The sequence below is a fragment of the Rhyacophila brunnea genome, unplaced genomic scaffold, assembly GCF_057557595.1.
Source record: "Rhyacophila brunnea isolate RB1 unplaced genomic scaffold, BYU_Rbru_1.0 scaffold_5, whole genome shotgun sequence".
NCBI classification, from domain to species: Eukaryota; Metazoa; Arthropoda; class Insecta; order Trichoptera; family Rhyacophilidae; genus Rhyacophila; species Rhyacophila brunnea.
Genome location: NW_028233170.1, coordinates 38,984,707 through 38,997,531, shown reverse-complemented (window position 1 = coordinate 38,997,531; position 12,825 = coordinate 38,984,707). Strand labels below are relative to the sequence as shown.

The 12,825-nt window shown below is 32.2% G+C and overlaps 1 protein-coding gene across 1 annotated transcript in view; it reads right to left on the bottom strand.

Annotated features, from left to right (window-relative positions):
- LOC147066403 (uncharacterized) overlaps positions 1-12,825 on the bottom strand; it is a 1,036,129-nt gene that overhangs the window by 627,501 nt on the left and 395,803 nt on the right. The window contains exon 3 of the mRNA XM_085955214.1: positions 466-497. The gene's annotated coding sequence lies outside the window, so the exon portion shown is untranslated. The remainder of the gene's footprint in view (positions 1-465; positions 498-12,825) is intronic.

Genomic DNA, 12,825 nt, shown 5'->3' with positions numbered 1-12,825 from the left:
CTTATGTAATTTACTATTTTTTTAATAAAAATATAATATTTTGAATGTATGTAACAAATTAATAAGTACCTAATTAATTAGATTGACAAGTTAAAAAAATATTAATTAAATTAAATTTATATTGTTATTAAAGTTTTACTTTTATAAACTTTGCAAAGATAATAAAAATGAAATATGTAACTCTTAATAGAACAAAATTTCGTCACTGTTCTGGCAGAAGACACTAATTCGAAAAAATGACATATTGAGTTAGTTATACCAAAATGTTCCTTATTTCAAACTTAACCGTCTGGAAACCTTCTTAATAAATTAAAGTCATCCTTTTTACGATTACTTAATAAACTCACATGATAGAACATTTCAAACATTTTAACAACTTCAAAGTCAAATTACTCAAAACTAGTGTTCTCCAGTTAGTGTGTTCTGCCAGAACAGAGATGATTTATTAAGGACGGATTTACTCACTTTTAAACTAGTCAACACAATCAGCCATCAATCTGAAAAAAGAGAGAAAAGTTTTCATTAGAACATGTATTTTATGGTGTAGGTACATACTATCAATTCTTCGTGGCAAGACTTTGTATTACATTGAATAAAACACAATACACTATTCCAGTTATTTTAAAAATAGCAGGACCGGTTTCGTCAGTTTCTTTTAAACAAACATTTACAATATCGATTCACGATACAACCAGCACATCTATTCTATACATACCGCTATCGGCAGCTATCGAGGGTAGTTTTTCATATTTTTGTATTAGCACTTATTGTAACAATTACAACTATCTTTTTGTAATTGTTACAATAAGTGCTATGTTTTAACAGCACCTCTCTTTGCTGTGCTAAATTTCAGAGCGAGATAGACAGTTTTGACTGTTTAGACGGCTAACTTATTGTAACAATTATAATACTTCGATACGAACATATGAAATACTACCCTCGATAGCCGGATGAATGAAACACAAGACGTTAAACAATTTTCATATGTAGTGAATACCGAGTGATTAACAAAAATGATAAATTATCAAGTAACTAAATGCTGAATCTCTAAAAAGAATAATAAAATAACCTAATCTTTAAACTGTGATAAAAGTAATATAACGAACTTATTATAGGTATAATAACACTTAGTAGTAGTCATCCAACAACGTTTGAATTATGGATGACTTCGTAACTAGTAAATAAAAGAAATATTCTCGGTGTCGGCAGCAATGTTTGTAAATTACTAAAGAACACAGGGGTCCGGTGTTCGTGTCTTGTTTTTGTTACTTGGAGCTTCCTGTCATTTACAATTTTACGTATGATTGTTCATCCATGACACCATGGGAATTTTATCTCAGTGCGGTTCTGGCTAATACATTTTGCATCACAAAGTATAAATTTTGGTGCAATTGAAGCTAAGTGAAATCATTAACCTTTTGTGGGATATAAAAGGTCCATTTTTTATAAAATTAGATGTCTTTGTCATCTTTGCAATACGTACTAACAACCGATTGCAATGTATTTAAGCCCCACGTATAGAGGTCGAATTTAAGAATTCAAGGTATTTTTAGGAGCTAAACATAAACTATGTATATCTATGTCATTTTGATCACAGAAATTAACATCAGGTAAACGTAACGGTAAATTATATACTTTGTCATTATAAAATTAAGAATAAGCCCATATTTTCTTACTTAATATATCCGTAGTTATAGCTAATTATTATATATTTAATTTAATGTTTACCGAACACTATACAGTAAAATATATTGGATAAAACTTAACATTCATATTGCCTTGTTATTTTGGTGATATTGCCACATTTCTCTTCTTTGATTATTAAAATAAGGTCATCACAATGACATAAATATCGTAATAATTACATAATCTACACATTCTACTCCCAAAGATACCCAAAATTCTTAATTTTAGAGTTTATCCACCTTTATCCCTACGACAAGTGCCTCCTAAAATATTATTCTGTATTCAGATAAAAAGTGGTCCGTGTTGTTATTACATAATATATGGTTGGTACCTTATATACTTATTGTTTTATTGTATGTAGATATTATATCTAAACTTACGGTAATATGACGAGATGAAATACGTAATGTTTCTAAACATACACATATTGTGTATAAAAAATACGACCTTTTAGGTTAGGATGAAAATACATCGCCTGTGGCAAAAATACAATAACAGAAAAATATTATACGAGACAATACAACGGGTTAGTTATTTATAACGCTCGAATAAAAATAGTCAAGAATCGTTTGCGAATCTAAATTTGGAGGAGAAAAACAATTTCACGATCGGCATCCGATACGATTTTCTATCTCGACTGACAAATACGTTATTATTGATTCGATATTCACGGGGAACGGAAAATATTTACATTCCAGCTGTATTTTTTTATGGGATACGTGTATATATATGCGCTCGAACGCAAATTGAATTGCCGAAAAAATAATCGGTATTTTACAGTGGCGAAGATTGTATGTTGGAGGCAGATAAACGATAGAATATTAACGAAAGGAAGCGCACAATTGGAGAGTCGTAATTACGAGACATACTATATATATGGGATGGCGAACCTTTTTACGTACACGTGTCAAAATTTCCCACATATAATTTTTTGACTGTCTGACGTGCCGAGCAGGAAAAAATAGTTATAAGAATTCTATTATAAAGGTTCAAAAATTATAAGCAATTATTGGGTTCTGAGTATTATTAAAATAATACCTACTTAGTTCTTTACGCACAAATTGACGCCAAAATTCAGATGAGCCATTCTACTATGCTACAGTGGTCTCTACAGTGTATCTCTACAGTGTCTCTACAGTGGTCGCTACAGTGGTCGCAAACATTGTAAAATGATTGTAAATCGATCAAAATCAGAGGTTCGCGCCTGATGAGGTCAGTGTTATAATATCATTATGTGTGACACATAAAACCTATCTATGCAATTTAAATTAATTATAATGCTTATTCTTCAAGAGCTGCCTGTTCTTTTTTATGCAATGCTATCTGTCATTTATGCATGATTTTCGTCGTTTTCGTTTGCGCATCGATTGATAAATATTATTGGTTAAATATTATTATTATTATTATTAGAATTTTTAATATTATATAATATATATTTTGGTATTTGTAAAACTTTTTGTAAAAAACAATCTTTGAAATTAAGATAAATGTATCTATTTTTTCTCATCAACACGAAACATTCGCGTGCCATGCAAAATCATCTCGCGTGCCACTAGTGGCACGCGTGCCATATGTTCGCCATCCCTGATATATATCATATATAATATGTACATCATACACATATCAAATTGACTCATTGGTATCTTACATAATATGTATGATTAGTGAGTATAAAAAAGTATATAATAACGCAGATTATTCGGTGAGCATATTCGCAAATGATTGGTTCACGAACTGAATATTACATATTCAATAAACCGCGAAATTACATCGCGCATTATATTAAATCGATCGAATTTCAATTTACCATGACTTCATCCCAGATTTCGTGAGAAGTTACATAAACGTAAAACATAAAATTAATAACCATTAATTCACCGCACCGTATTACAAAATAATAGGTATATTATATTAGCATAATAAACTACAGTCGAACTTGGTCATTACGAGGAAGATGGGACCGACTGAATTTGCTCATTATAAGCGTTACTCGTAATATCAGATAATATGTATTTTTTACATGCAATTTCAACGATATGCGTGGATACTTTCTCAATATTGACGGCGAAAACACCAATTAGATAGGTACTAAAACACTTAACTAGTGTCAGAAACGTAATGCGATCCTGTCCGGTCGGATTTTATTGCTTAGGGTCGAAATGTTTTTAAACAATCGACACGTTAACAGTTTTAAGAACATTTTTGATGAAAGCTCGGTATACCCGATAGGTAGCTTGTTATAAAAGTGAATAAACGTATGGAGAAAATCATAAACTAAAATGACAACGAATGTTTCCTCATTACATCCGAGATCTCGCTATATCCGTGATCGTAACAACCGAGCTCGACTTTATTTATTTTTACTTATAATAGAGTAATTTTGAAAGCAAAGGTAAAAAAACGCATTCCAATATGCGGATGAAAATAATTATTATACTGTTTTGGGGGGTGGGGGGTGGTATAGGTACATTATAAGATTTAATAATATTAGTAGAATATTCTGATATCCTTCAACCATTGATAAATTAAACATAGCAGGTCGTGTCCTTTAATTTTAACATTACACAATATACATAGATTATAGTGGCCTAGCTGCATTTAAAAAATGAGTAGCCCTTTTGCTTTAAGGGGGGACATGCTCAGCGTACATCAAAACGGAGCTTTTATGCTATTTTCAGAGCATGATCCTGGACATTCCTTAAACGTTGTAGATAATCTATTTACATAATTTTGAAGCCTTATTATCCTTTATATTTATTTTAAACATTTGATGACTGCATAAAGTATTTTTATTACTACATAACATAGTATTCTTTTAAACCTCTCGCTCTAATGTTTTAGAATATAGTCATATTTCAGTACGTCCATGTGAAGTGGTGTTAAGATTTTTTATATTTATTAATTTTTAAAAGCATTTATAAAACCATTAGTAAAATTTATGTCGACATGATTATAGTGAAATATTTACAATAAAAAATTATATTGATAATCTCTGTGATCCCAAATTTGACAAGAATTAGGCATTTTATTATTCAAAAAATGGGCAAGATTTACAAATTTAAAGATACTTTTAAAGATACGAATTATAAGCTATGTCTTTGACCATTCAAATGTAATAAACATTCTACGAATAAGGTTTGCTTTATAATAATTATTTACCTAAGAATAAGGTAGTATTTTTTTGAAATACGCCATTTCTATTGGCAATTCCTAGTGGCTAAGCTACAACATACGGCTGTAGCCATAAATTGACAAACGATAAATGAAGTAGGGAATAAGATCATGGTAACACGCGTGTTTGAACATGGCCCACATCCGTTAACCTACTGAGTTAATAACTCGGATATTTTTTTTTCCTCAATAGAATATTATAAACTGATTTATGATATCGTGATGATTGATTTATCTTATCACAATGTTATATGTAAAACAAAGAAAAGAATGGAATTTACTGATATGACTTTTTATTAATTTCAGTTGCGATTTGGTACTAAACTTTGGGTAGAACTTACTACGCAAAGCACTGTAAACGTTTCATAAATCTATTTTTTGTTCCTTGAATAAAATTTAGTATCAACCATGATTACAATTCGCCCATACTAAATTAATACCGGCAACCTATATCGAAAATAATAAAGCAAACAGGGGCAAAGATTGAAGGGATAATGGATTTATTACAACACTTGAAAAAGGTGTACGTGTGCTCGCCGACATTTAAATTTTGTCCTTATCTTTTATTAAACAAAGGTCTACGGCGATATATCACATTCGAAACAATCCTTTAATGCCACGCTTCGAGAATACATAATCGAAGCACCACCCCTGATCTACCGACCGTGCGAAAGCTTCTAGAATCTAGCTAATACCTACATGCAAATAGGCCACCCTGTATTGTTATTATAGTCTAGTTCCAGCGTTAATAAACTTTTAAAGATATATGTAAATCCACTGAATACGCAACGGTAAATTATTTCCACTGAAATTACAAATACCTACTCAAAGTCTAGGGTGCCATAATTAGGTGCCATTAATTCTCAACAACATAAATGAAATAAGGAGCAGCGAAATAAAATAATAACTTTGACTTATTACTTATTGAATTTTTTGAGGTTTTTGAAGTTCCATACATATTATTAGACAATAAAACTATTTTCTGTGTTAATTATAACACCATTGGCCAAAATATCAGTATCTATACGTATAACTTTTTAAACATACTAATATATTGTTTTATTTGTGACACATTTAAGTACTTACATAACACAGAAAACCACAATAGAAATTTTACAATCGTTTTCTATTATTTGATGAACAAGTGTGTCTTCGCTTTTACTCTATTCTTTTTTGAACGGTAGTAGTCAAGGTCCATTATAGTCAGGCCGTGACACAAACCTATCAACGTCAATAGTAGTGCTACTTATTGGTCATACTTAGAATACAACACGGTAAACTGAACGGTACCTAATAAATTCAGCAAGAATGCAACTATTCCATAAAAATTTTAGTATCAATACATGATAATTTGACTATTAAATTATTTGTTGATCGCCTATGGACAAAACTTTAATACATCTATGGACAAATCCAATTACTTCTACGTCTATATACCATTAGAGCTATGTCCTAATGGCTGGTTCTCGAACTGATTTTATTATTAAATCACTATCATTAGTCGGGGTCGGTCTAATGCTGGATGTAGGTCTGTCATGCATCCTCTCGACCTCTACATATTATACAGTTACGCGGTGCATCCACGATGCTCATCCAAGGGGAAATGCCCCTTATTTGTGTTTTACACAATGCTTAGCCACAATACCTTGATGCTGGAAAAGTATCACTGAAGAAGCGGACAGTACGTCAAATGATGCTGGGTGCAGCGTCGAAGACCTAGCAGCGATTATGAGATGAATCCTCCAAGGGCAGGCAGACATATTTATTTTTCCCAAATGTGAGGCGCGGGGTGAGTTGGTTTAGAGGGGTCTATATTTGTGTTGTCCTATAAATCCTTCCACTCAATATTACCGCCAAACTTAATCATCATCAACCGCTCCTGGGTCCTGCAGTTTTCATCCCCATTCCGATGTATCTTACGCTGTCATTGCCAAATCCGTGGTGCATATTATTGTCCATCTCGGTTACACCATCCAACCATCGCAATTTAGGTGTTCTTATACTCATCCGACCAGACGGTTTACCTTCAGGAACTAGGCGTTGACCAGCTTACCATTGTGAGATATTTTGGTGCTTTTAATTTCGCTGAAATATATCAATTGCAGAATCAAACCATTAATAACCACTATAACCAATCTCTGTCCAAATTTCACATAACATGAATACGTATAATAAATAGTGTATAGGTGTAAATTATTAAAATAATTTAAAATTATATCAAAAATTAAAACTAGGTCATTATACGCATATAATATGTATAACAAAAGTAACATCAGGTTAGTTTACTGAAAATAAACATAAACGAATTTAAAATAAACAAACCAAAACATAATATCAAATACAATTTCCCTTCAAAATTCCGAAACAATAATTGCAATCGTTAATATTTCACCGGAAAACTATATCATATCCGTAAATTGTATTTATTATACACGTACAATATGTTGCTAATAAACTTCCAACATAATATTACATTAATAATTATCAGTGGTTTAATAAACACATAGAATTAAATTTGGCAATAATTAAATTAAATAATCAAGGCAATGACTGTGTATCGAAATCTATTTTGAATTTCAAACCATTATTAATATGACAAAAAATTATAAAGGCAATATTTTGAAAAAAGTAGATATACTGGATTAGGCACCACTGTTATATTATTTACTTTGTGTTACCTACTTGCTTTATCCAAGAACAAAAATTTATCAGTGTAATTTATTTAATTAACCAACTATAAACTCGAATCCGTATAAAAAAATGTCATTATTTTGCGATACGTTCCTAGTTATTATTGTTATGCACCTAATGTCATTCAGAAATTCTTCAATACCCCAGTGACCAGGTAATAGTTATTTTAATAAGCTTGTGAATCTATCCGCAGTAACAAAATTCCCGGGTAAGATTGAATGGGCGCATATGCAATTAGTAAACAAAGTAAAGATATATGTATACTTATTAAAGAAGGTTTACTAATTACAAGGTATAAAATAAAACATTTTTTGTTTGTTAATATGTAATTAAAAACGGAGGTTTCAACTACTTCTATAAACATTACATTTATTATATATATAGATCAGATAGACCAACCATACGACAGACAGCATCGTGCAATCAATGCACACAATAAACTGTGAGATTTAAATGTTTTGATTAAATCACTATGTCCAACTTCTTATAATACCTTCCGAGCTATTACATCAATATTACTCGAGCAACTGACACCGCACACTGCACAGTCAAAGTCAGTGTCTTACAAACCGCCAGAGCGAAAGGTATTCACTAAACCGGGAACGCATAAGTGGTCCCAAATAGTGTCAACCATTCATTCAACAAAAACGTCCGCGTGTGTTAAGGCTATACTTCACCTGGGGCACGGTCTAAAACGATAGTGACTACGCGACGTGAAGATTGTGCAAATGACGCGTGCAGAACAAAACATAATTTTTCATAAAAAGTCAACATGCGTCCATTTAATGTTATGTTTATTGTTCTATTACTAATAATAATAATATATTAATTGACATATTTTCTTTTTCACGTAAATGGGTAACGTTTTTTAGTCATATTTACACGATTTAAGAATTAATTCCCCCGTCGCCATCACAAAACAAATTGACGTGTTCACAGCTCGACTTTCGCTCTCCGATTGCCAGCCAGTCCGAAATTTCGTCGCACCTATAGTTGAAAATTATTTGCCGTTTCACTGAAGTATCGTCTTAATATCACATGAGCACAATAAATGAGAAGTGCGGGAACTTCAACATGAAGGTTAGCACTCGTGTTCCCATTATTCTGTCACATCCATACAGTCCATTAATTTACGACCAATAAGTATTTGTTTGTATGTAACTAAATATAAAAGAAGGATCATAAAGATACAGGCCGTGGTACATCATTTCAACAAAGACAAGCTATCACACAAATAGTATGAAATGTGTACCTACCGTTTTCCACATAATTTCTCCGATGCGCTCAAGGTAAAATTATTCGACAAAATTTAATCAAAACATAGCAACCAAATAAGTAGAGTCAGACGCCCGCCCCGGCTTCTGGATACAGCCTCCCGCCTCCCTCGAAGCCTCCACGGGAGAAAGCTTCCGGCGGGAGAGCTTTCCCTTTCTGCGGCGCCGAGTCGCGACAACTTTACGACGAAGCTGATTAAACCGACTGCTACTACCACCAATAAACGTTTCTTATGGCCGGCACTAACACACCCATGTTGGATTCCTGCAACGGTGATATAATAAAATTACAACCATAAATCGAATCAAAAAGAAATATAAATTTGGGTTGAATTTATCGTGCTGTATTTTTATTAGATATGAATTGCATATACCTACTTATTTAATTTTCACTGATATATTGTGTAAAAACAATGATTTATTATAAAGTATTCTTTCTTATTCATTTCATCACTACAACAGGCCAGGACACCCAACGACAGTATAGAAATGAAACAGTAGTTTAAGCGGTAGACGTTAAATCACAGAAACACCCAAGTTTTGAGAAAATCACATAAATGAATTGTAACCTCACCGTTAATCGTCACCGAAACAATCATAGCATTAGAATACTAGGGCCGCCTATAATTATATATTATATACATACATTAATAGATATAACGTCTGAAAAATGAAAATACTCTAGGACAGGGGCGGTGAACTTGTTTATGTAGTGCTTAATAACTAAAACAATATTTGCAATAAAGGGTGGAATAGCATTTTTAGCTTCGACCAATCGCTGATCTCCCAAAGATTTTTTTGTTTGAGCGTAGGTGTTCAACTTTTTGATTTTTCTGATATAAATTGAACGAAGATGGATTCTGTTGGGGCGCACAATTTTTTTCTTTGTCAGCTCTTCCAGCCATTTTTTCTGCGTCTAGAATCAAAAAGCATTTTTAGCTCTTTCTTTAGATAAATCTTCAGTGCAATCAGCAATATGCCCGAAGTCGAACACGCCATTGTTGTCATAATAAGTAGGTATAGAACCTTGCCGACAACTGCTACGCTAAGATGTTCACTTAAATATATTTTTTAAAAAACATCTAAACCTAAGACCATTGATATAAAAATGGTTGGAAACTTTAACAATGATCCATCAGTTACAATTAATTGAGTACACTATCAGATTAAAATAATTGTCAATACATTGCAGCAGAATATGTCGCTTGGTTATTCGACTTTAAGAGGTAATCTTAATATTACCATGAAAAAATGGCAGACCAGCATATAACTGGAGTTCTGTATATCACCACACTACGATGGGATGTCCTAACATCTTCAGATTTGTCTTGAATCTTGGAAACACCTCTTAGCTCATTCAGAGCCTTCCAGGCAACGAAAGTAAGTTCGTGTCCCAGGGAAGTTTTAATAATCGAGAGTAGAAATATATAATCGAATACTTTACATAGTCTCCTATATATCTAAAAAGTTTAAATAATATATATACAAATAAGAAGATGATAATGCTTCAAATTGTTATTGCATAATTAGGTTGTTTTTTTTTGTTGATATAATAATATGCTAACATTAATGTAATAATTATTCAATTGTTATGCATATGTCATGTAATTTGTGTTTATGGGCCATAAAGATGTCTGGATAAAAAAGTACATAGTAGTGTTTTTTTTTTAATATTATATTGAGCACTACTCATGTACATTCTATAGAGATCCGATCAAAATACATAAGTAAAATCGAAATCCCAAGATGTCAAAATCCTGACATATTAAAATTCCGACAATCAAAACCCCGATAAAACTAAGAGGATATCCGGTAAGATCGGCTATTATATGGATTTCATATCGATGTGAACTTTGCATATTGTATGGCAGTACGCGATTTGATTGTGGGATTTTAACCTAGACCCATAATATTATGATTAATATGAATGTATTTATTAATTGTAAACTTTATATACGTGATGATATTATGTTTACGAATACGTTTGACACATTTGACAAGATATTTAAAAGAATCTATTAGGTTTTGAGTTAAAGTAAATAATGTTACCTTATTTTAAAAATAATTATATGAGATTTTAGAATAAACACAAAACATATTGCTTAACATAAATATTATATATATATAACAATGTCATTTATTTTAACTGCTAACGGACGTCGAAAATGCTACGGTAATTTCGTTATGTATATTATGTTATGTCTACTTTAAATATATAATATTTTTTTCGCCACGGATAAGCGAGCAATCGAGAAAAACAAGCAACACATAAACAACATGGATACAGTAACCCTCCAAAGATTATATCCTTTCTGTAATACAAAGGATTACCGTACATTTTATTATCTTTAAAACACGTATCGCGTAAAAAACAGAAACTTCACGGTTGTGAGCCAAGTGCAGTCTTATCAAATATCCTATTCACTAAACCCTATAGACTTGGCCACGCAAGCACGATAATGTATTCTATTATAATCACAGTTTTTTAGTGTGTTCATTTTTAAATTTACGGTTCTATTGACAAAAATATCCCACTAAGAAAATTCAACCCTACGTTGTTTGTGTCAATGTGTATGCTTCACGTTATTTCATTTAAACTTTACTCTTATCAGTCATAAACGTGGGTCAGTCATAAATGGCTAATACTTAACCATATTAAATTTAAAAAAATAGTGAATATATCTTTATATTGTTCGTCTCGAGAAAATACAGTAGCTACTTATTTAAAAATTCCAACCAGTGCTACACTACACATTTATTTCTAAAAAATAGTAGAATATGAAAAAAATAAAATTTTTGTATCGTTATAGAAAGGTATTTGGAAACATTTTACGCCATATATTATTGTGGAAGTCAGATTATATGTAGGTATTCAAAATTTGTAAACTTAGATTTGAGTTCAGGCTCCAGATTAAATAATATGATTTTCGGAATTCTGAGCAGATAAGATAAAGATATGCTTATTATAAGGAAAGTCGTAAGTTAGAGCATAAATTGATATACAATGTAATAGACCGTTCAAGTGAAATGAAATTCATTTGATAATTCTAAAAAACGAGAATATATATAAAATAATATAAATATTGTATCAAAATAAAAGCATACATGTTTACACTGAAATATTCCAGGACGATTTTCTCGGCAATAAAGAACGGCTACGATCAACAATATTTCCGGCGTAGAGCCCCAAGCTACGAGTCCTCGCAACACTCCGCCCCACCCATACAGCGCTACGCAACCCTCTACGCGCCATCCGAGGCCTTATTATGTGTCTTCCCGTGACCCCGGCTCGGAATGATCTTCTTGTTTGGATACCTTCGGGGGTTAATCGTCACGTGTCGGAGGCTCGCCTTGTATTTGATGCTGCCGCGTGACACGTGGGCTGTAGTGGACTTGTACATTCGTTTCACGGCTTGGCGTATCCGTGTCACTTAGCGCGTGTAATTATGCGTCTTCCGCGTCAACGGATCTCTGTAAAGCGATTTATTAATAACGTAACGGGTAGGTATCTGAATATCAACACAATATACCTATTGTATATATACGTGGTTATCAATGTTATATTATCAGATTATCACACATCGTGTAACGTGCACGTACATCGTTATAAATATGCATAGTTGTATGTATGTAAATACATGTATTATTAACAAAAAAACTTTTTTCGTTATTGGTTTAAAATTTTCAACCGTTGCCGTAGTATTATGAATCGTAGTTTTAATAAGCAAGTCCAATTCTGCAAGCGATTATTCCCCAGCCTTCCCTGGACTCCAGTTATTCCGAATCAAACGAAGATGCGGGCATTTTACCCCATTCTCTTTAACTGTTTACGTTGCCAATCATTACTATTGTTACCAAATCTAAAAAAACATCAAGACATTGTTGAGCATATTTCCTCTGCGTAAAGATACATACCAAAATCGCTTAATTATGAAAGGCAATAACGATTAAAATTGCATTAACCGTAAAAGTCATAACAAATTAAAAAGTTCTTGTCTTTTAC